This window comes from Odocoileus virginianus, chromosome 4, assembly GCF_023699985.2.
Source record: "Odocoileus virginianus isolate 20LAN1187 ecotype Illinois chromosome 4, Ovbor_1.2, whole genome shotgun sequence".
Classification (NCBI taxonomy): domain Eukaryota; kingdom Metazoa; phylum Chordata; class Mammalia; order Artiodactyla; family Cervidae; genus Odocoileus; species Odocoileus virginianus.
In genome coordinates, this window is record NC_069677.1 from 81,179,526 (window position 1) to 81,204,848 (window position 25,323).

General features: G+C 50.0%; 1 long non-coding RNA gene across 1 annotated transcript; it reads right to left on the reverse strand.

Moving 5' to 3' along the window:
• Positions 1-2,593: 2,593 nt before the first annotated feature.
• Positions 2,594-18,653, reverse strand: LOC139034818 (uncharacterized). Its single transcript, XR_011487393.1, has 2 exons — positions 18,303-18,653; positions 2,594-3,273 (listed from the first exon to the last, which is right to left on the reverse strand). It is a non-coding gene; the product is annotated as an uncharacterized lncRNA (long non-coding RNA).
• Between the last annotated feature and the right edge of the window lie 6,670 nt (positions 18,654-25,323).

Below are 25,323 nucleotides of genomic sequence, written 5' to 3' on the forward strand. Positions count from 1 at the left end.
GCCTGGTGAAGAGGACCTCCAAGCCCACTCTCAGCCTCTCCCCCCTGGGCATCTGTTCCGAGGGGGCCTGGAGAGGCAGGGCTGGACCCAGGGCTGCCAGCAGCCGGCGCGGAAGTGATGACCAGCTTGCCTCTGCAGCCTTGGGCAGGGTCCTGTTGAGCTGTGGGTGGGCAGGCACCACCCTCAAAATCTCCCTCCTCCCAGGCCAGGTTCCCGCAAGGGAGCCTAGGCTGAGAGCTGCTGGGGTCCAGCCTGGCTTCTCTCTGAGCTGGCCCCTTCCCTGGAGGCAAGAAGGCAGGTGGATCCCTTCGGGGTCTCCAGCAGGGCTCTCCAGGGGGCTGAGGCAGGGCAACTCCAGAGCGGAGAGGGGATCCCCTGCTCCCCTCCGCAGTGGGTACAGCACGGCTGCCTCCAGGCTGCAGCAGTCTTTGTTGCTGTTGTTCAGTCGCTCAGTTGTGTCGGACTCTGTGTGACCCCATAAACCGCAGCGTGCCTGGCTTCCCTGTCCTTCGAACTCATGTCTGTTGAGTCAGTGATACCATCCAACCATCTCATCCTCTGTCATCCCCTTCTCCTCCTGCCCTCAATCTTTCCCACATCAGGGTGTTTTCCAGTGAGTCGGCTCTTCCCATCAGGTGGCTAAATATTGGAGCTTCAGCTTCAGCATCAGTCCTTCCAATGAATATCCAGGACTGATTTCCTTTAGGATGGACTGGTTGGATCTCCTTGCAGTCCAAGGGACTCTCAAGAGTCTTCTCCAGCACCACAATGTGAAAGCATCAATTGTTTGGTGCTCAGCCTTCTTTATGGTTAAACTGTTTAGGTTTATTATGACTTTTCACCCCAAGTGGGCTCATAGTCCAGGAAGAGGACCAGTGGGGGAGGCAGGCTGAAGAGAAGCCAGAGGTAAGAATGGGTGGGGGTAGGGGCTGGAGGGGGCAGCAGCCCCCTGGGGACTGATTGTCAGTTGTGCCTAAGCCGCCCTCTCACCAGCCCAGCGCCCTCACCTTCCTGTTCAGCTGGCTTCCCCTTTGGGGGCCTGGAAGAGCCTCTTTCCCCGGGATTGTTGGTTTCAGCTTTCTCTCCTTGGACCTGCCAGGACACTACCAGGTGTGGGCGGAGGACCCCCGGGGTGAGCCCATGTGGTCCCGAGTCCATGGCTCCCCCTCGGGTGAGGGCCACAGGTTCCCAGCACTGTCAGTTTTGGATCCACCCCTGTGTGCACACAGCCTGACGTCAACCCGGCCTTCCAGACAGGAAGCCTGGAGCCGGCGTCGGGAGAGTCTGCTGGCACTGGGGACACTGCAGCCGAACAAGAAGGGCTAACGTGCTCCCTTTGCCCAGTGAAATTCTCGGGGTGGGTCATGGCACAGCCTCCGTGCCCGCCCTTGATGGGCAGTGAGCTTTCTGGTTTGGCTGAGGCGATCACTCCCAACAAGGACAGAGCTAGAGTGACTGGACTGACCATGGCCCTCCCTCTCCCCAGGGACTCCAGTGGGGTGTCAGGCCAAGCCAGGCAGGGAGCTACCCCTCCCATCCTTCAACTTAAAGTCAGGCTCTGTGCAGGTGCTCAGCTAAGACCGGGTCTCCAGGGAACCTTCCAGAACCCAACTCCTCCAGTCCTGGCCTGTCTGAAACTGTCCACCTCACTCTTCCCTTGATCTCTCTGCTCCTGGTCCCACTGCTCTGGGGAACTCGCAGGCCTTTGAGTGGATAGATCTGAGCTCAGACCCTGTCCCCTCCTGGGCCCACCCCCACCCTGGGCCCCAGCCTCCCTGTGGGTAAGACAGGCTGGCGAGGGTCAGGGAGACTGTGGTGTGAATGCCGTCTCCAGGGAGGTTCACGTGTAAAGACACGAAGGCCAGGGGGCACTTAACCTGCAGAGCGAGTTTGTGTGTGCGTGGGGTTGCAGGGGAAGGTTAGGCCCTGGGTCTCCCAACTTCTAGGAGCCACATCCTTGCAACCATGACCTTGATGCAAGCAGAACCCCATCACCTGGGATCTGGTCAGTGCAGATTCCTCGATTCTGCCCAGACAGACTCCTCTGGAAGCTGGGTGGGGCCCAGAAAGCAGCATTTTTAACAAGGCTCAGAATTTGCAGTTCATCTGTGCTTTGGGTTCTAGTCTTGGATGGGGACCCTGGCTCCACCACTCGCCAGCTACATTGCCTCAATGTTTTTGAGCTTCCTTTTCCTCATTGGCAAAATCTCAATAGTACCCATGTGTTCATGCTCGGGTGCATTTGACTCTTTGTGACCCCATGGACTGTAGCCCACCAGCTTCTCTGTCCACGGGATTCTCCAGGCAAGAACACTGGAGTGGGTTGCCATTCCCTTCTCCAGAGGATATTCCTGACCCAAGGATCAAACCCAAATCTCCCGTGTCTCCCACACTGACTGACAGGTTCTTTACCACTGAGCTGCCTGGAAAGTCCTCAATAATATCCATAGCCTACTCTTAAAGGTCCAGGTATGGTGCTGGGACTGTAACAGGTGTCACATGAATAGTACTCAACACCATTGCCATACAGTAAACACTGGAAACCACACAGAGTAAGAGTTACCTTCAATTCTACCAGCCATCAGACATGCGCTACGAACCTTTTTAGTTTATTCTCTTCCAGCTTATCAATATAATATAACATAATAAAAAATCAGGACTGTACTATATCGCTACCGTCTTTTATTTATTTATTTTTTTTTCATTTATTTTTATTAGTTGGAGGCTAATTACTTTACAATATTGTAGTGGGTTTTGTCATACATTGACATGAATCAGCCATGGAGTTACATGTATTCCCCATCCCAATCCCCCCTCTCGCTACCGTCTTTTAAAACTGTCCTTTAGGAAATGTGAATTGCTTCCCATTTTTCACTATCATAAATTTGTAACAATTGCCGTTAATATTGGTATGCATCCACAAGATCATTCCTGGAGGCTAAATTTCCAAGCAAAACTCACAGATGCTTTCATGCCTTCTTGCTCCTTTCAGTCACTGATGCGTCCCTCTCCTCTCACAAGCCCGAAGGCCAGGTGATCCAGAGACTCCAGACTGTGTCACTGTGGAGTGAAGCGCTGAGCCTGGAAGGGTCAAGCCTGGGAAATGTCTTTGGAGTTGTCCTCCCGCACACACCAGTTTGCCGGTTGCCCAGCTGCCCGCCTGGGAGTGTTCTTGCTGGCGGAGCAGCTGCTGTGGGAGTCTGTTGTGATCCTGGGGGCAGTCCTATGCTCTCTGGCTACATGGCTTGAGATGGTGAGAAAAGAGGGCTTCATCTGTGTGCAAAGCAGAAATACAGACACAGACATAGAGAACAGACATGTGGTCACTGAGGTGGGAAAGGAGAAGCGGGATGAACTGGGAGATTGGGACTGTCATAGATACCCTGCTGCTGCTAAGTCACTTCAGTCGTGTCCGACTCTGTGCGACCCCATAGACGGTGACCCACCAGGCTCCCCCGTCCCTGGGATTCTCCAGGCAAGAACACTGGAGTGGGCTGCCATTTCCTCCTCCAATGCTTGAAAGTGAAAAGTGAAAGTGAAGTCATTCCAGTCATGTCTGCAGCCTCCCAGGCCCCTCTGTCCATGCACCACTATGTATAAACGGGGCTTCCCTCAGTGGTAAAGAAGCTGCTGCAACGCAGGAGATGTGGGTTCAGTCCCTGGGTCGGGAAGACCCCCTGGAGGAGGCCATGGCAACCACTTCAGTATCCTTGCCTGGAGAAGCACATGGACAGAGAAACCTGGCGGGCTACAGTCCATAGGGTCGCAAAGAGTCAGACACGACTTAGTGACTTAGCACAGATGCATGTATAAAACAGATAACTGGGAACCTACCCTATCGCACAGGGAACTCTACTCAGTACTCGGTAATGATATATATGGGAGAAGGATCTGTTTTTAAATTTTATTTATTTTTAACTGGAAGATAATTGCTTTAGAATATGTTGGTTTCTGGTGTAAATCAACAGGAATCAGCCACAGCTATAAAGCCGAGGTATGTGTGTGCACATAGCTGGTTCACTTTGCCGTACACCAGAAACTAACAGAACTTTGTGAAACAACTACACTCCAACAAAAGGATTTTTTTAAAAAGGAGGGTGTTCATGGCACCCAGAGGACCCTAAGAGCCCCCGCCTAGCCTTATCTCTTTGTAAACTTCATTTGGTTGCTTCTGCCCTGATTCACCTGAGTCCTTCTGGGTCAGCACATAATCCTGGGGTTGAGAAGCACCCTTCATGTCCCTGGTTCTGAGCAACAGGAGAGGCAGATGGAAAAATCCCGACAAAATGAGTGACTCTGTCCGTAAACTGAGGGAGATCCCCGGGGCCCAGGCTTCCTTGTGCTTTGACTGAATGACTGAGGAGCTGCGCGAGGCAGGGCCCCTCCTCCCCCAGAGTCTGAAGCTCTCTTTATCTTGAAAATGTTCAAACATATAGAAATAGGACAATAGTATAATAACCACCATCTCCTCAACAAATGAGCAATTATCAATCGTCTGCCTCATTTGCCTTATTATCTGTGTGTATGTGAAATATGATAAAATATGCTTGCTCCTTGGAAGAAAAGCTATGACAAACCTAAACAGTATATTTAAAAGCAGAGACATCACTTTGCCAGCAAAGGTCCATAAAGTCAAAGCTATGCTTTTTCCAGTAGTCATGCACGGGCATGAGAGTTAGACCATAAAGGAGACTGAGCACCGAAGAGTTGATGCTTTTGAACTGTGGTGCTGGAGAAGACTCTAAAGAGTCCGGTGGACAGCAAGGAGATCAAACCAGTAAATCCTAAAGGAAATCAACCCTGAATATTCACTGGAAGGACTGATGCTAGAGCTCCAATACTTTGGCCACCTAATGTGAAGAACTGATTCATTGAAAAACACCCTGATGCTGGGAAAGATTGAGGGCAGGAGGAGAAGGGGATGACAGAGGATGGATGTTTGGATGGCATCACCAACTAAATGGACATGAGTTTGAGCAAGCTCCGGGAGTTGGTGAAGGACAGGGAAGCCTGGCGTGCTGCAGTCCACGGGGTTGCAAAGAGTCAGACAGGACTGAGCGACTAAACAACAACAAATGTGAAATATGTTAAAGGAAATCAAATGTATCCTGGCATTTCACCTTAAGTATTTTATGTAAACCTGTGACAGATACAGGTGACTCCTCACTCAAACTCTGAGCGATCACCCCAGCTAACCAGGGGCAGGTCACTTCCAGTCTGCCATCCAATGCCAGTCCATGTTCCTCCAGATTCTATTTCACAGCTGGTTAGTTTGAATAATGACACAAAGTCCCCACCCTGCACTTGCTTTTATGTCTCTTACATTTCTTTTAATCTGTAAACAGTCCCTCCCTTTTTTCCTTTCACTCCAAGTCTTACTGAAGAAACCAGGTCAGAAGTCCCTTGTTCAGGATGTCTCTGCTTGTTGTGATGACGTTGAACTGTCTTTCATCTCCCTTTCCCTGTGATTTCTTGTAAATGAGAACCTAGATCTAAAGGCTTCACTGGACTTGAGCTCATTATTTTTGGCAGGAAAACTTTGCAGGTGTGTGGCATAGCTCAGAAGGCATCTGGCTATTTGGCTGCCAGGATGCTAGGACGAAGCAGCGATGCATATGGGGGGCAGCCTGGCTCCTCCTCCATGCAGCTGCAGGTTCCCCCTTTCACCACCAAGGGCCTGTGGGCCCTATGGATATCCAGGTTCCTTGTGGCCTTTGTCTAACAGCTTTGAAATCTGCTGGTGAGGGTTGTTTGGTCATTATTTCATTTGTCATTGCTTTTGTTCAGAGTCATGTCCAAATCTGCGACCCCATAGACCGCAGCATGCCAGGCTTTTCTGTCCTTCACCACTTCCCAGAGTTTGCTCAGGCTTCTGTCTAATTGGTGATGTCATCCAACCATCTCGTCCTCTCTCATCCCCTTCTGCTCCTGCCCTCAATCTTTCCCAGCACTAGGGTTTTTTTCTTTTTTTCAATAAGTCAGCTCTACCCATCAGGTGGCCAAAGTATTGAAGCTTTTAGCTTCAGCATCAGTCCCCCTTCCAATGAATATTCAGGGTTGAGAGCTTGCAAAATGCTGATTTTCTATATTCCAACTTTCATTTGTGATTTATTAGCTGGAATTCTTTTGTAAAGAAGAACTTCTTACTCTATCAACTAGGGTTATTTGGTTACCCCAAAATAAAGATTGTATAGGAAAGATGAGATAAATACTTAATTCTTTCCCTTTTAATGATTAACTTTGAGTAAAGAGTTGGTAAAACAATTACTGCCAATGGTAACGTGTGATTAAAAAACTTTCATCTTACTTTTTTTTTATAGAGTCATTAGGAAGAAGTGGATTTTTATGCCTGAACTGTGTTTCAGTCAAATGCAGTCTTTGCTCTCTCTTATGACTTGGCTGGTGTTTGCCAGTGAAAGGCCATCCACGGGTCTTGGTATCATTTTAGCATGACCTAAGTACGTCAAGGCTGTATATTGTCACCGTGCTTATTTAACATATATGCAGAATACATCATGAGAAATGCTGGACTGGAAGAAGCACAAGCTGGAATCAAGATTGCCGGGGGAGATATCAATAACCTCAGATATGCAGATGACACCACCCTTAAGGCAGGAAGCAGAGAATTAAAGAGCCTCTTGATAAAAGTGAAAGAGGAGAGTGAAAAAGCTGGCTTAAAACTCAACATTCAGAAAACTAAGATCATGGCATCTGGTCCCATCACTTCATGGCAAATAGATGAGGAAACAGCGAGAGACTGTTTTCTTGGTCTCCAAAATGCAGCCATGAAATTAAAAGTTGCTTGCTCCTTAGAAGAAAAGTTACAACCAACCTTGACAGTATATTAAAAAGCAGAGACATTACTTTGCCAACAAAGTTCCATCTAGTCAAAGCTATGGTTTTTCCAGTAGTCATGTATGGATGTGAGAGTTCAACTATAATGAAAGCTGAGTGCCGAAGAATTGATGCTTTTGAACTGCAGTTGTTGGAGAAGACTCTTGAGAGTCCCTTGAACTGCAAGGAGATCAAACCAGTCCATCCTAAAGGATATCAGTTCTGAATATTCATTGGAAGGACTGATGCTGAAGCTGAAACTCCAATCCTTTTGCCATCTGATGTGAAGAACTGACTCATTAGAAAAGACCCTGATGCTGGAAAAGATTGAAGGCAGGAGGAGGAGGGGATGACAGAGGATGAGATGGTTGGATGGCATCACTGACTCGATGGACATGAGTTTGAGCAAGCTCTGGGAGTTGGTGATGGACAGGGAAGCCTGGTGTGCTGCAGTCCATGGGGTCGCAAAGAGTCAGACATGACTGACCGACTGAACTGATCCCTCATGATCATAGATGCAAAACATACTCAACAAACATTAGCAAACTGAATTAAACAGTTCATTAATAGGATCAGACAGCATGATCAACACAGTCATTCCACCAACAAGGACCTACTGTATAGCACATGGAACTCTGCTCAATGTTATGTGTCAGCCTGGATGAACAGGACTTTGGAGAAGAATGGATATATGTGTGTGTATGACTGAGTCCCTTTGCTGTCACCCTGAAACTATCATAACATTGTTAATTGGCTATACCCTAATACAAAATTGGAGAAGGAAATGGTAACCCACTCTAGTACCCTTGCCTGGAAAATCCCAAGGATGGAGGAGCCTGGTGGGCTACAGTCCATGGGGTTGCGAAGAGTTGGACACGACTGAGCGACCTCACTTTCGCTTTTCACTTTCATGCATTGGAGAAGGAAATGGCAACCCACTCCAGTGTTCTTGCCTGAAGGATCCCAGGGACGGGGGAGCCTGGTGGGCTGCCGTCTATGGGGTCGCACAGAGTCGGACACGACTGAAGGGACATAGCATTAGCATTAATACAAAATACATTTTTTAAAAAAAATTTAAAAAGATAAATATTGCAAAATAAAGAGAACTATTCCAGGATGCAAGGCTGACTCAACATCTTTAAATCAGTCAGTATAATACACCACCTTAACAAAATGAAGGATAAAAAATCATATAATCATCTTAGAGGCAGAAAAAGCATTTGACAAAATTCATTTTATACATTTATGATAAAAACTCTCAACAAAGTAGGTATAGAGGAAACATATCTCAACATAATAAATGACACATATGACAAGCCCAGTGCTAAAATTATACTCAACAATGTAAAGCTGAAACCTTTTCCTCTCACATCAGGAACAAAACAAGGATGCTCACTCTCACCACTTTCATAGTATTAGATGTACTAGCCAGAACAACTGGGCAAGAAAACAAAATAAAAGATATACAAATTGGAAAGGAAGAAGTAAAACTGTTACAATTTGTAGAAGACATGATTTTAAATGTAGAAAACTCTAAAGCCTCCATTAAAAAACTGTTAAGAACTAATAAAATGTATTCAGTAAAATTGCAGAATTCAAAATCAATATTGAAAAATCTGTTGCATTTCTATACACTAATAATAAAACTGTCAGAGAAATTTAAAAAATAATCCCATTTATAACTGTATCAAAAAGAGTAAAATATCTAGGAATAAATTTAGGCAAGGAGGTGAAAGATCTATATATTGAAAACTACAAGACATTAATGGAAGAAATTTAAGAAGATATAAATAAATGGAAAGATGTTCATGTTCATGGATTGGAAGAATTAGCATTGTTAAAATGTTCATACTATGAAAAGCAATATATAGATTAAATGTAATCCCTATAAAAATTCCAATAGCATTTCCCCCAGAAATAGAATAAACAATTCTAAAAAGTTTGAAAAGGTATGAAAAGATGCTTGACATCATTCATCATCAGGGAAAGGCAATCAAAACCACAATATTATTTTACACCTGTCAAAATGAAAGTGAAAATGAAAGTTGCTCAGTTGTTTCTGATTCTTTGGACCCCATGGACTGTAGAGTCCATGGAATTCTCCAGGCCAGAGTACTAGAGAGGGTAGCTGTTCCCTTCTCCAGAGGATCTTCCCAACCCAGGGATTGAGCCCACGTCTCCCACACTGCAGGGAGACTCTTTACCAGCTGAGCCACAGGGGAAGCCCAAGAATACTGGAGTGGGTAGCCTATCCCTTCTCCAGGAGATCTTCCTGACCCAAGAATCAAACCAGGGTCTCCCACATTGCAGGCAGATTTTTTTTTTTACCAGCTGAGCTATGAGGGAAGCCCAGCTGTCAGAATGGCTGTTATCAAAATAGCAAGAAATAAGTGTTGGTAAGAACGTGGAAAGAAGGAACTCTATGTCCCTGTTGGTAGGGATGTAAATTGGTACAGCCACTGAGGAGAACAGTATGAAGGTTCCTTAAAAATTAAAATAAAACCACCATATTGCAATCGCACTTGTGGGTGTTTTTGTGAAGAAAACAAAAACACTAACTTGAAAAGATACCTGCACTCCCATGTTCACTGAAGCATTATTTATAATAGACAAGATATGGAACCAACCCAAGTGTCCTCTGATGGGTGGTGGGTAAAGAACATGTGGTGGGCATACAAGGGGTATTATTCGACCATAAAAAGGAAAAAAATCCTGACATTTGCCACAACATGAATGGAGCTCTAGGACATTATATGGAGTAAAATGAGTCAGACAGAGAACGACAAATATGGTATATTCTCTCTCATATATGAAACTTGAAAAAGAAAACCAAGCTCATAGATAAAAAGAATAGAATGGTGGTTGCCAGAAGTACAGGAAAGGTGGGTGGGAGAAATGGGTGACCTAGTCTTGGTTTTAGTTTAAGTAAAAATAATAATAATAATAAAAATACACCATGAGATTACATTAACACTTTCAATTCAAATTCAAAGCTCAAGTGTTATACTTAACCTGTGTGACTGTTTATTTGTACATTTTCCTCTCACACTAATAACTTTCCTTCCTCGCAGCATCCAGGTAATTACATATTGGCTTTATCCTAGAAAATACAAACAAGCTTTCAAATAACAATGCCAGGCATAATACTTGTAGTAAGACTTACTAAATGATATTAAGGATTCCTTTGTCGCTCTTTTTGCCCTTAAAATACATCCTATTGAAAGCAAATAATCAAAATACTAAGAAATCCTTTGAAATGACTCTTTAGTTATGTTATAAACTTTATATAAATTTACATTTTGTTGGTTTCTTCTTATAAGGATACTTTCTCAATTCAAGTTAATGTTTTGAATATGGAAATTATCTTCATAGTTTGGAAGTTAAACACTGTGAGATAATAGTAAATTATATCTAGGTCTCTGTCCCTAGTTCCTGGCACTGAGCCCCTGAAGCCCTGAAATCTGTGTTGTTTCCTGGGTGATAGGAATAACTTTTGTCCAGTGAGAAGACTATGAGTTGGCTCTGGAGTGGTCCCCACGAATAACAAGCCATGGTTAGAAGCTTGGAACAGCCAACCCTTCACCCCAACTTCTGCAGAGAAGGGAGAGGGGCTGGAGACAGGATTAGTAATTGGTCAGCCGACGTGAGGGAGCCTCTGTAAAATCCCAAAGTTCCCAGAGAACTTGCAGGTTGGGACACGAGTCGACATACTGGGAGTGTGATGCCACCCAGCTCCATAGGGACGGACGCTGCTACACTCAGGATCCCCCCACACCTTGCCCTGTGTCTCTCCATCTGACTGTTCATCTGTATCCTCTAGTTCAGTTCAGTTGCTCAGTCGCGTCCGACTCTTTTTGACCCTGTTGACTGGAGCATACCAGGCTTCCCTTTCTTTCACCAACTCCCAGAGCTTGCTCAAACTCGTGTCCATCGAGTCAATGATGCCAGCCATCTTATCCTCTGTTATCCCCTTCTCCTGCCTTCAATCTTTCCCACATCAGTCTTTTCCAATGAGTCAGTTCTTCACATCAGGTGGCCAAAGGATTGGAATTTCAGTTTCAGCATCAGTCCTTCCAATGAATATTCAGGACTGATTTCCTTTAGGATGAACTGGTTTGATTTCCTTGCAGTTCATGGAACTCTCAAGAGTCTTCTCCAACACCACAGTTCAAAACCATCAATTCTTCAGCACTCAGCTTTCTTTGTGGTCCAACTCTCACGCCCATACACGACTACAGGAGAAATCATAGCTTTGACTGGATGGACCTTTGTTGGCAAAGTAATGTCTCTGTATCCTTTATCCTACCCTTTATTATGTGATAAACTGGCAAATGTGTTTCCCTGAGGTCCGTGAGCCACTCTAACAAATTCCCTAGTCCCAAGGAGAGGGAACCTCTGATTTGCAGCAAAGTTGGATAAAAGTTGTGGGTCATTTGGGGGATCAACTCCTTGCCACTGACCCAGGGATCGAATGAGGGTCTCCCACATTGTAAGCAGACGCTTTACTATCTGAGCCACCAGGGAAGTCCTTTATTATGTGATAAACTGGCAAATGTGTTTCCCTGAGGTCCGTGAGCCACTCTAACAAATTCCCTGGTCCCAAGGAGAGGGAACCTCTGATTTGCAGCCAAGTTGGATAAAAGTTGTGGGTCATTTGGGGGATCAACTCCTTGCCATTGGCATCTGTGTGTGGGATGAGGGGTGCAGTCTTGTGGGTCTGAGTCCTTAGCCTGTGGGATCTGATGCCGTCTCCAGGTAGGCAGTGTTAGAATTGAGTCCAACTGTGGGACATCAGCTGGGGTCACAGAAGTGCTTGGTGCGGGGGTGGGGGTGGAGGTGGGTGGGTGGTGGAAACACATTTAATGTCAGAAGTGTCAGAGGTGCTGCATTGTGTGTTAGTAAAGGTAGCACACAAAAGGATTGGCTGGTTTTCCTAATACAAACTCTGTAGCAAAGTGTATCAAGAGAGGCTTCCCTCCACTGCTTGCCACTCAGGCTCCTTTATCAGTTTCTGATTTATCCTTCCAGAGCTTTTCTTTTTTGTGAATATAAAGGAACATGCAGTGCTGGAGAAGACTGTTGAGCTTCCCTTGGATTGTAAGGAGGTCAAATCAGTCAATCCTAAAAAAAAGCAATGCTGAATACTCACTGGAAGTACTGATGCTGAAGCTGAAGCTCCAATACTTCGGCCACCTGATGCAAAGAGCTGACTCATTGGAAAAGACCCTGATGCTGGGAAAGATTGAAGGCAGGAGGAGAAGGGGACGACAGAGGACAAGATAGTTAGATTGCATCACCGACTCAATGGACATGAGTTTGCACAAGCTCTGGGAGATGGTGAAGGGCAGGGAAGCCTGGTATGCTTCAGTCCATGGGGTCTCAAACAGTCAGACACAACTCAGCAACTGAACAACACAACACTCTGCTTGATCCGATTAGCAGTGTATCTGGAAACTGCTCCTTTCATCCTGGACAAGCAGGACGGCCTGGGCTGTAACCAGCAAGGTAAAAGCAGGGTCTGCCGTACTTCTTGCAGGCAGTGGGCGGTGGTATTGAAGACCTGGTGGAATTCACATGGACTTCCTAGGAGTCAGTGTTTATTGAAATGCTGGAAGGAATATTAGGTGAGAATGTGGACACTGAGTTATGGTCCAAGCTCTGAAACTAACTAGTCTGATAAATCTCACAGTGTAAATTGGATTCCTCATCCTGATGTGGGATTGTAGGATGGTGTAGAGTGTTGAATAGGATTCCTCGATCTTTCATGTCCACCCCGAATATCACAATGTTGTCTTACTTGGAAACAGGTTGCAGGTAAAATCAACTGAAGATGAGGTCATGATGGATTTGGGTGGGCCTGCAGTCCAATGATGAGTGTGCTTAGAAGAAGTGGACATAGGTGCCCAGGAGGAAGCCACGTGATGACGGAGGCAGAGATGAGCTGATGCTCACAAACCACTGGAGGCCAAGGACTGCTGGTCTCCGCTGGACGCTGGAAGGAACAAGGAAGGACCCTCCTCCAGAGCTCTCAGAAGGACCACAGCCCTGCCCACCCTTTGACCTCAGACTTCTGGCCTCCAGACTGAGGAAGAGGAGATCCAGTTGTTTGAGCTGCACAGTGGGTGGCCCTTGGCTGCAGCAGCCCCAGGACACTGTAGAGATGGACTCATCTCTGAGGTCACTTTCTGTTCTGGACCCAGAGGATGATCCCAGATGAAGCAGTGTGCAAACAGCGGAAGCAGGCGCCTGGAGCCCTGCACCAATGGAGACCACCCAGCTGCAATCAACTCCCACGATGCTCATAATCACTCAAGCAAGAATGGCAGCTATAAACAGACATTAAAAGATTCTCAATTACACATGTTTCTTCCAGGCAAAATTATATTTCCATAAACACTGCAGAAATGACTTAAAGAATTTGACCGGGGGGCCAGCCTGGAAACCACAGAAAGGGCAGAAGTGTGCTCAGCGCCCGTCAGGCTCAGACCCATCCTGCAAGCCCCGGGCTCCTCACAGACCCCAGGCACATCCCTAGTCTGTCTGGGTGTCTCTCAGAGCCTTGACACCCTACCTGGCCCCGCAAGTTCAAAGCCAGACTCTTACCAACACCTCCATGGGAACATGGCCTGGGGTCTTTATGAGCACTGCTGATACGCTGTCTTGGGTCACCAGGCCCCTGGCCTGCGAGCGTGTGCTGTTACTTGGTGTGTGGCCAGCTGTTCATGGGAATCACACAATTAGGATGGTGATGACTGCCCCTCTAATGGGCATTGATGGAGAAGTGGAGAGACGGGGCGGGGGAGAGCTCGTGCAGGCATCCAGCAGCCCCATTCCCATCAGCTGAGCTGGTGGGTCATGCCCCAAGCCAGCAGGCGGGCCCTGCGGGGCACCTGTGCCAGTTTTTGTGAGCAGATGGGGTTTGCTCACTTGTGGTCCATTCAACTGTCCCCAGAGGCACACGGCCAAGCTCATAAACCTGAGGATGTCACCTGAGGACTCACAGGCCCCTCCACCTAAGGGGCTCACAGGCCATCCCCACCTTGGTGGGAATTCTCGGGACTAGGCTTCCATGGCTTGAAATCATGATTTTCATGCCACGATTAGTTTCAGTATTGACTTCTTGGATGATTGTCCTTTCCAGTTCTTTGCAAATATTCTTTAGAAAACAGCTCAGCGGGGCTGGGCGGAAGCAGACTGTGAGGGGACCCTGGGTGTGGAGCAGGCGCTGGCAGACCCTCCAGGCTGCTCAGGCCTTGGGGCCCAGCTTTGCTGAGGCCTTATCTTCCCTGTTCAGGCCCTGCCCTGCCCAGGGCTGCCCCAGGCTCTGCTCTGTTGGTGGTGTGTTCTCTGGGATGGAGCTTCTTGCCGCTCTCTCTTTTTTGTAAGTCAGACCATGTTGCCTTTTCCAGGTTTCGGAGGGCTCCCTGAGGAGTCCTGGAGAGTTCCAGAAAATTTCAGAGCCTTGACATCACCCACATGGTCTGGCTTCAAAGAAAAACTCAGGGGACAGAACCCATTTGTTGTTGTTCAGCCGCTAAGTCGTGTCCAACTCTTCGCAGGCTCCCCTATCCTTCACTATCTCCCAGAGTTTGCTCAAACTCATGTCCATTGAGTCGATGGTGCCATCCAACCATCTCATCCACTGTCACCCCCTCCTCCTCCCTGCCCTCAATCTTTCCTAGCATTAGGGTCTTTCCAATGAGTCAGTTCTTCGTATCAGGGGGCCAAAATATTGGAACTTCAGCTTCAACATCAGCATCAGTCTTTTCAGTGAATATTCAGGGTCGATTTCCTTTAGGATTGATTGGTTTGATTTCCTTGCAGTCCAAGGGTCCCTCAAAGGTCTTCTCCAGTGCAACAGTTCGAAAGCATCAGTTCTTCAATGCTGAGCCTTCTTTTATGGTCCAACTCTCACATCCATACATGACTACTGGAAAAACTATAGCTTTGATTGTACAGATCCTGTTGGCAAAGTGGTGGCTCTGCTTTTTAATACACTGTCTAGGTTTGTCACAGCTTTCCTTTCAAGGAATAAGCATCCTCTAATTTCACGGGCTATAGTCACCATCCGCAGTGATTTTGGAGCCCAAGAAAATAAAATCTGTCTCTGTTTCCACTTTCTCCCCTTTTACATGCCATGAAGTGATGGGACCAGATTCCATGATCCTAGTTTTCTAAATGTTGAGTTTTAAGCCAGCTTTTTCACTCCCCTCTTAGGGCTTCCATGGTATCTCAGATGGTAAAGAATCAGCCTGCAATGCAGGAGATGCAGGTTCAGTCCCTGAGTTGAGAAGATCCTCTGGAGAAATGAATGGCTACCCACTCCAGTATTCTTGCCTGGAGAATTCCATGGACAGAAGAGCCTGGCAGGCTATGGTCCATGGGGTCACAAAGAGTCAGACATGACTAAGCAGCCAACACAGTGCTCATTACCACACTATGATCTAAATTTCCCCTCAGTCTCTTGTCGGCACTCTCTCCGCATTCAGACTCCCCTCTGTCTGGCCATGAAGCCAGATCTTTCTTTTCAGGGCGTTTTTGTAATCTGCCCTCCCAGGTCTGGGCTTAGGTCTGCCTCCCCTAAACCACAAGGTGACGAAGGATTGGAGATGTGCCTCTCAGGTGCTATCCTGCAATGCGGTCAACCTGGGTGCCGTGTGGACACAGTGGGAGCACCCGGGGTTCAGGTCCTTTCACCATCTCCTGGGCATGGGCTCCAAATGGGGGGGAGGGGTGGCAAGGCGGCCGGCGGCTCGCTCTCCACAGTCGAAGCCCGGCTTCTGACTGCGGCAGGACTGCTTCTCTGCTGCACACACTGCACATGCCTGGACTCTGCAGGGCTGACCCTCCGGGAGGGATGGAAGATGTGCTGGGGGCGGCTGGGGGAACGCGGATGGCTCAGTCTGAGCCCTGCCAATAGCACAGCGTTGTCTGCAGAGCTCTGTGATGGGGGAGGACTACTCACTGGAAGCACAGATGCCCCAGTGCCAAGTGGTCAGCAGGGGGCTCCCAGTGAGTAGAAGCCCAGCCTCTGAGGGCACTTGAGAGAGCAGCCCACGGACAAGATGGGTCCACAAGAGTATCTGCCCAAACCTGAGACCCTCTTCCCACTTTAAACATTCAGGAAGCTTTTATCTTACCAGCTAGTCAGTTCAGTTCAGTTCAGTTGCTCAGTCGTGACCGACTCTTTGCGACCCCATGAATTGCAGCACACCAGGCCTCCCTGTCCATCACCAACTCCCGGAGTTGACTCAAAATCATGCCCATCGAATTGGTGATGCCATCCAGCCATCTCATCCTCTGTCATCCCCTTCTCCTCTTGCCCCCAATCCCTCCCAGCATCAGGGTCTTTTCCAATGAGTCAACTCTTTGCATGAGGTGGCCAAAGTACTGGAGTTTCAGCTTCAGCATCAGTCCTTCCAATGAACACCCAGGACTGATCTCCTTTAGGATGGACTGGTTGGATCTCCTTGCCGTCCAAGGGACTCTTACCGGTAACTTCCTGTTAATTTGCTCCCCTATAAAACTCCCAGGATTCTTTTTAGTTGCAGATAATAGAACCCTAGAGACTTCCTGAGTGGCCAGACAGTAAAGAATCTGCCTGCAGTGCAGAAGACCTGGGTTTGATCCCTGGGTCAGGAATATCCCCTGGAGAAGGGAATGGCAACCCACTCCAGTATTCTTGCCTGGAAAATCCCATGGACAGAGGAACCTGGTGGGCTGTAGTCCATGGGGTCGCAAAGAGTCAGACACCACTGAGTGACTAACACTCACAGTAGAACCCCAACCCAAGCTCATTTCAGAAAAGAAGAGAGTTGGCTGAATGACTTAACTAGAAAGTGTAGGGTGAATTGGCCTTCAGGCACAGCTGGATCCAGGAGCTCAAAAGCCATCACTGGGCATCATCTTATTCAGGCTGATTTCATTCGTGTTGGCTTCACTGTCAGGCAAAGATAGCCCAGGAGTGTTAGTCTTAGGGGCTCCTTGGAACTCCCAACCTGGAGGATCAGGGTCGTTCTGGGCAGGACTTTGATTTTTGCACTTGGGTCACATGGCTGTCACTGAGCTGATTTCTGTGGGTGGGGAAACTGTCCTTACACTGGCTGGCCTTGGGTCATATGACCTCAGCTAGCTCATGTGATGATCTTGGGGACAGTGGGGCTGCAAAAACAACAAAAGTTGCTAAGCTCAGTAGGAGCCAGCAAGGAGGTCTTCCTAAAGGAGAGCAGAGAGGATTTGTTATCAGATGAAGAGGAAATTGGTCTCGGAAGGTGAAGTCACCCAGTGGCTGACAGTCCCAAGGATAATTTATGATGTCATCCCAGGAGAACCCTCTTGCTTTGGGGGGCCTTTACACCTCATACCAGGCGGGGTCCCGCAGAGCTCACAAGGGCTAGGAACACAGTAGAGGCTCACTACATGTCTGGGGTGAGGAAACACACAGGAGACACTGCAATCAGCTGCATCACTGTCTCCTTGTCTTGTACCATCCAGATCCATATGTGTGAGACAGACAGATGGGCAGAGGGAGAGAGGGGTGTGCCCGGGGCCGTTCCCACCCCTGCTGCTGGGATATGGTGCCCTTTGGGGGTCTGAGCCTGCTGATCCCCCAGGTATGCAAGTTGTCTGAAGCCGGGTTCTTCCCCCTCTGCTCCCATCAGCTTCAGGTCAAGATCTACGTGTGTTTGACGCTAATGGAAAACTGCCTTGTGACTCGTGAAGTGGCCTGAGCGTGTGACACAGAGGGGGGCCAGCTCTCTGTGGGGAGGGCCGGGAGGGCCAAGCTCGGGCTGCCACACCCACAAGGCCAGCCTCGGGGCTCCAGCACCAGGACCCTGGATCTTGACTCTCAGGAGGGTGCCGCAGTCTGCCCTCCCAGCGGCCAGCTTAAAGGGGACCGCCTGCAGCTGGCCCTGGCCTGGCCGCCTGGGAACCGTTCCAGAATTTCAGGCATTTGGAAATAAGGCAGCAGTAGGGCCAGGCCGCCCCAGGGCCCCTTCCCCTAACCAGCCCATCGGATCAGTTGCTTAGGAGACCTGGAGTCCAGGGGACCTGCAGGAGGCTGCAGAGAGATCTGAGGAGGAAGGAAATTTTCTCAGCCAGTACTTCAAACGGAAACCCTTCTCAAACGCTCAAAGCCAGGGCTTTCTCCTTTGTGATCTGTCTGTGTTTCTGGGTTTCTGGGGCCCGGCTGGGTTGGAGATAGAGGTGCATTCCATGCATTCATTCATTTGCAAATATTTGCCAAGCACCTCCTGGGGGCCCACAAGGCACCCTTCTCCTCCTCATCTTGCGTCAGAGAGCAGGACACAGAAACCTGAGCCTCTGTGGGGTTTGTGCCAAGTGCAGGAAGACAGAGGAGCAGAGAGCAAGTAAGAAGTGCCTGAGCTGAGGAGGACGTGCGAAGTGCCGCGTGAGAGCGGGGCAGGCAGGAAGGGGCGGCCTGGACAGCGTGGGTTCGCCTTTACCTGTACTGCTGGGCGAGGCTGGGGGCAGAGTGGCAACACCTCCCACGCATGTTTTTAGGCTCCCTCGGCTGCTGCATGGAGGACAGCAGGCGGCGAGAGTTGCGGGGGACAGCAGCGGGAGATTTCCGCGTGCTCCGGGGGTGATCCTGGGGAAGTGAAGGGGACAGATCCCAGCATGCTCTGAGGACAAAGCCAGTGGGATTTCCTGAGAACTCGGATTTGGCCTGAACGACTGGAAGGATGTGGGTGGCAGGAGGGGAGGGCCATCACTCACGATACCGGACGTCCACGTGGAGGAAGCATGTCTCCAGTTTGGAGTCTGGACAGAGGGCTGAGCATTCAGAGTGGAGGCATTCAGGAGGCACAGTGACTGTTGACTGCTGTAAAAATATCTTTAATTCTGAGACCCATGCCAAGGCCATGCAAACATTTACCTAACACCCTGCTGTGACCCTAGAGAACTGTTCTCACGGTGTAGGGTCAGGACCAGGTTCTGAGTCCTCCCGAGGGTGAGAATTAGCCCGCGGTGGGTCACCTGACTCTACAGGCTGGGTTCTGCCCATCAAAGTCCCTCTGAGAGCCCCGAAGGCCACACAGGGCAAGGAGTGCTCCTGTGGCCGGGGTCCTGTAACACAGTGAGAAATGACAAGGTGAGACCTTCCCCTCTTCCCACCACATCCCCGTGGGGCTGCACCTAGATCTCAGGGTGGAGAAAGGAGGGGGCTGAGTATGTGTGTGTGCTCATGAGACGTCTTGTGTGAGGATTTGTGAGTATCACAGGTATGCGTGTGTGTATGTGTGCATTTGAGTGTGTTTGTACTCAAGTCTGGCTTAAAAATTGACCAAGTGGACTCATGCAGAAAGAATCTGGGGTCAGAGGGCTATACTGCTAGGCTTGGGATGAACATGTCCAGGTCCTGGGGGGTGGGGGAAGCACGTGCCACCTCGGGGCTGGGTGTGGGCACTTGGCTGGTGGTTGGCACATTCCTCTCTGGGACTCACATTCCAACTTCCCCCGCAGTGGGAGGGCAGGCTCCACCCTGGACAGAGGAGGCTTGAGAAGGGGCACCTGAGAGGTGGAAGGCAGGGGGAGGACGTCAGCACCACCTGGGTGGTGGGTGGGGGACATCTGGGGCAGAAGGGCCCCAAAGGAGGGTGTAGCCTTATCCCAGAGGCTACCTCCTGTGGGTGTCCTGTGGGGACCTTGGCAAATAAATAACCCACATAGGAGATGGTTGGCTGTGGGCACTGGAGCCTCCATAGGAAGTGTGACCTGTGCTCAGTGGGTCAGGGAGGGACAAGGGTGTGTTCATGATCAGAGTGAATGGGGGAGCAGGGGCTCATGGCCAACAGGACTGTTCTGGCCAGGTAGCCCCCTCCATATACTGGCAGCCAGCCTGAAGGGGGATGAAGGGATGGGGGCTGATTTGTGCAGTTTCCAAAGAAAATTGGAGTTTGGGGTTGAGAGATCCCATGAAATGGTTCCAGACTCTCTAGCAAAGGGCTTACCTCATTTCCAGCATGGGGGACATCATCACCACCTTCATCACCATCACCACCACCACTGCCATCAATATCATCACAACCAACCTCACTGTCACCGTCACCACCACCACCTCCATCACCTCCATCAACATCACCACCACCATCACCAAATCATCACCGTCATCATCACCTCCACCACCTCAATCACCTTCACTGTCACCATCATCACCATCACCACCACCATCACAATTCAACACCATTACCACCTCCACCACCACCATCAATATCATCATCACCATCACCACCTCCACCACCATCCATTTCACTGTCTGGTCACTACTAATTGGGGGTAGTGACTGGATACTTCTGCTCACCCCGCATACTCCCTCCATCCCTCTCTGTCCTGCCTACACTGTGCTTCAGGAAGCTGCCCAGTATGTGGTGGCTTTGCCCACCTGGCTCCTTCACCTTCTGGCTTCCAGCTGTGGCCTAGCCAGTTAGAGGCGGGGGCAGGTCAGGACTGGCGAGGAAGAAGCAGATGCAGGCCTTGCTGTGCTGCTTCCCACAGTGGCCATCTAGCCAGGGGCACAAGTCCTGCTGGGTGGTCTTTCCCAGGCTCCTGCCCTCATCCTGGTGACAGCTCCTCTTCCTGTGCCCCTTCTAACTGGGGCTTCTACGCGCACAGGTGCCGTGATGCCTCAGCAGTCCTGGTTGTTTCCCTCAACCCTGCCAATACCTCTGAAATGTTCTTTTTATTAACAAATCTCTTCCACTGCCCCCACGAGTGGGCCATCTGTTTCCTGCTCAATTCTGAAAGATGCCAGTTGTGTGGTGTGCCAGGCAAGCTGCACTCATCTTGGAGAGTACCAGCAGCACCTGTACAAGCCCCCATTATCACCTGTACAGGGCCCCATCATCACCTGTACAAGGCCCCATCATCACACCTGTATAAGGCCCCATCATCACCTGTACAAGGCCCCATCATCACACCTGTACAAGGCCCCATCATCACCTGTACAAGGCCCCATCATCACACCTGTACAAGGCCCCTTCATCACCTGTACAAGCCTCCATCATCACACCTGTACACGCCCCCATTGCCGCACCTGCACAAGGCCCCACTGTCACACTTGCATGAGGGTCCCACCATTGCAACTATATGAGGCCCATCCCATTCCATGTCTGTGTTCACAAGATCAGTCTTCCTTCCCCTGACTCCCTGGTCCTGAAGCTACACTCAGACTTCAGGGTTCCACACTGATGTCAGCAGTTCAGACCCTGTGCAGAGGCTGAGATCTGGGTCCACAGCCTCTCTGTCTCCTGGGCTCTGGATAGGAGCCCCAAGGGCCTGCCCAGTTTATCTGAAGGGTCTGCAGAAGTGGGACACGTTTCTTCATGTGGATAGGTTTCTGGGCCTGCTCCTTCCCCCAGCTCCTGAGGTCAATGAACACATCCAGGTAGGATCAGTGGCTCCCAGAGGGGGCACAGACCTAGGCAGGGTGGAAATTGGTCCTCTTGGAATGAAATGGATACTTCTGGAGCAGAGGTCAACCCAGTGGGGCGGGGAGCTGACCCAGGGATCCAGACTGCTTGCCTGCCTCTGGGATCCTGGACTTTGCCTACAGGTCCTGGTTCATTTCCTTCAGATGTGAACCTCAATGTGACTGTGGATGCCATCTCTCTTACTTCCCTTGGGGGCACCCCTCTCCTTTCTCTTTTTTCCTTGGTGACAATAGTGACAAAAATCAAGATACATCCAGCACTTTCTGGCCAGCAGGCCCATAAGTGTCACAGGGTTTCGGACGCTCACCCTTTCCTTGAGAACACTCACCATGAAAGCTGTGAAATGCACCCCCAAACCCAGAGATCTGGAAGGGGTCCCCACCCCCACGACAAAGCTATGATGTCTTTGGAATCTCAGACTTTCACTTAAAGTTCCTTCTCCCATTGTCTTCTCCTCCAGGCCAGTGGGCGCTGCACCCTGAGTGCTGCTTGGGGGCTCTGCTCACCCCTCCCCACAACTTCTGGGTCTGAACCTCGGTCCATCGGATGCCAGTGACAGATCATGGCACTGACTGGGTGACCAGACGACAATGTCATCGCCTGGCTGATAGGCAGGGAACTAGACTCAGAGCCTGGGTTTGGCCAGTGAGGCGCAGGGTGGGGACCCAGTCCCTGGAACAAAGGCCTGTTTACCAGGGCGGGAGGATGCCCACCATGGGCCTGCCAGGCTCCGTGTGATCCACCCAGAGAAGGACAATGGGCAGTCTGTGCCCCGGCCACCAGATCCTCCAGGGCCGCCTGGGCCTGGCGCCTGGACGAGGCAAGCAGAGAGGAGAAGAGTGAGGAGTGGTGAGGCATCTCTTTGTCCTTGGCGGGATCAGACACATGCACGTGAGGTCAGTGGAGATGATGTTGGCAGAGCGCTGGGGCCCCTGAGTGGGGTGGGCGGCATAGCGGCCCCAAGGCTGTTCACATTCTAATCCCGGGGCCTGTGAATACGTGGCCTCTTACAGCAAGGGGAACTGGGTCCCTAATCTCCTGCCCTAAAGCGAGAAGATGACCTTAGATTCTCTGGGCGGGCCCAGGGGACTAGCAGGGGTCCCTTACATGGGGGAGGGAGAATCAGTGCTGGAGAGATGCAATGTGGGAACAATTTGATGCCCATCTCTGGCTGTGAGCAGAGGAGGGCTTCAAGCCAGGAGAGAAGGACTCCAGAAGCAGGAAAAGCCAGGAAATAGATTTCCCTGGAGCCTCCAAGGGGAAACAGGCCTGCCCACACCTTGACTTCAGGCCAGTACAGTTTATGTAAGACCTCTGAAACTGTACGAACATAAACCTGTATCTAAAGCCACTCAGGCTATCGTCACGTGTTACAGTGGCAGGACCCTTGCACTGAGCGTTGAGCCACGTGGAAATCTCGGTTCTGTGTCTGGAGTGTGGGGCCAGGAAACTGTTACAGCCTGGGGCTCCCCTCCTAAAACTTGAGGCTCACCACACCTCTGTTAAAGGTTGAGATCTTTAAGTGAGACAACACATCCCAGGCCCTCAGTGTAGCTACCATGCGCAGTAGAACAGCTTGTCATGGTCACAGCCGACCCCTTCCTCCCCAGGACACGTGCCCAGAGTACTGGTTCATCCGCTCAAGTGGATGCCTGGGTGTGCCGAGCTGGAACCCTGACCCCTGCAGCCCCACTGAGCCCACTCTAGGCTCTTTTGCTCCACTTTGTCATGGGAACCCGACCCTCCAAGCTGCGGTATCACATTGAGCTGTCCTTGGAGACAGAGCCCCAGCAGGGGTGGGGGCAGAACTGAACACTCCTGAGACGAGGCTCCGGGCTCGGGGTCCAGCCCCAGCAGGATCCAGGGGGTACCCTCGGGATGAACGGCGTCTGCGAGAGAAGACACGTGAGACCAGCCTTGATAGGGCCAAGTCTGCGACGGAGAGAGAGAAAGAGAGAGAGAAAGAGAGAGACCAGATGCGGTGTGTAGCTGAGTCTGGTAGGGTCTGGCAATGCTTTCTTTTTTACTGTAGCTTTTATACCCTAAGTTAGTACATCTCTAAGGGGAAGATAGTTTAACATTACATCAGCTTGTTCTTCACGAAACCAGGGTGTTTCCTGCATACTTCTTTGTTTATGAGGGTCTTGTACATTATCTTCTGGCCTTGGGTCCCATTAACATTTTATGTGGGTCAGGTGAATGTAAACCTATTTTCCGTTTCTGTGGTGACCTTAACTGAAAGGTAGCAGTCTCATAGGGCAACAGTACAGAGTAGAAGTATAACCTTGTTAACATAAAAATTAATCCTTCTGCAGAAGTTGTCAGTTGAGTTTATCTAAGAAGTTTACCCCACACTGACTCTGCGACTTTGGTGAGGCAGCCTCTGCCTAGCACTCCTGGGTGACAATTAACAACCATCTCATCGTTACCACACTAGAGCTAAGCTCTTACTTTTCTAGATCTATAACTATATTAACAATGGTTTCTATAACACAACCTTAGAACATTAAGAGCAAAAACACAGCAAGCAAATGTTAACCCAATAGCTACTTTTAGAATAATTTTTCTTGTGTTTTCTAATAGGGCTTCCTCACTCCCCGAAGGGCTCTATGTCTATTAGGGCCTTTATATGATCAGGTTCTTTATGTTACTTTATGATTAGGGTATTATTAGCAATCATGCGTATTAGTACCAAGGGCATAAACTCATTTTCCAAACAAACTAAAATACCAGCAAAAGAGTTTAAATTAAAACACTCCTTTTACCCTGGATAATCTCATAAGATACCACCACCCGGGAAACTTATTGATGAAAGTTCTAAATTGATTCTTATTTGGGAAGAGATCGGGGAAGGCCTTCTGCCTGTGTCACAGAAATTAGGGAGTAGTCTATTGAAGCAAGCATCAGAAAGACAGATATCATCTTTAAGGTGAGTGCAGGGGGCAGCTTTTCGGAATCCCTGAAAACCTAATCCGCCTTGCCTGTCAGGTTTTCTCCCTCATGACGTTGTCATGGGTGGGGTCTTGTGTGTTGGCTCCCGGCAACCCGCCTAGGGTGGGTGTGCCCAGAGTCTTAAACCCAGAAGACCCCCAGCTGAAGCTAGAGGATGGGTGGGTAGGCTGGAAAAGCCCACCCTGACATTCCCTGACTGGGGCATGGCCTGGGGGTTCATTACACAGAAAACTCACCTTGGAAACCACCCAGGTCCTCAGCCCCATGTGTGCCTGAGCCACATCAGAGGCACTTCTGTCCCATGAAACCCCGAGTTGAGCACCCCAGAGTGGGCTAAGCCTGCTCCAGGGGCCACCTGAGGCTGTCCTGCGTGGAAAACCAGTGACCCCAGAGCACGGCCACGGGGGCCACATCCTGGCTCCTGCTCGCCAGCCATCAGAAATGTTAGGTGAACACCCAGGGCCCAGGCAAGGGCCAGGCTCTGTGGGTTAAGGGAAGGGCCACAGGCCCTCTGACCCGCCCCCCACCCCCCACCAGGCTCCTGCGTTCCCTCAGAGGGCCCATCTGCCCATATCTCATTTCTGGAGCCAGGGTTCCACTCCCCCCTGTCCCCTCCTCTCCCTGGGGTGCCCAGGAACTCCTGCAGCTGAGGCACACTTCCCAGATGCCCAGAGGCTCGGGGTGAAGTGCATCCATCTTTCCCCTTACCCTGAGCCCCAGAGACGACTCTGCCTGCTCTGGCAATGGCACCAAAGCATGCCCTGCCCCACCCTGAGGCATCCTGGCCTCTCTCGGGTGCGGGTAGTCACAGCCTGCCCCTCCCCCCAGCCCAGGAGTCCCCACTGCTCCCACAGTAGGGGCCCCGGCTCCAGGGCCTGCCCCACCCACTGCATGGCAGGGGTTGGAAGTGAAGCACGTGTGCAACTATTTATGGCCAGATACTCTTCCCGCCCCTCTCAGCCTGGTCCCCTCCACCCCCGCCCTGGAGGCCTCCACCATGAGTCACGTCCACTCTGGGGTCGGGCAGAAGCAGCCTGGCCTGCTCTGGCTTTGGAGGCCACGCCCTTTAGAAGCGGGGCAC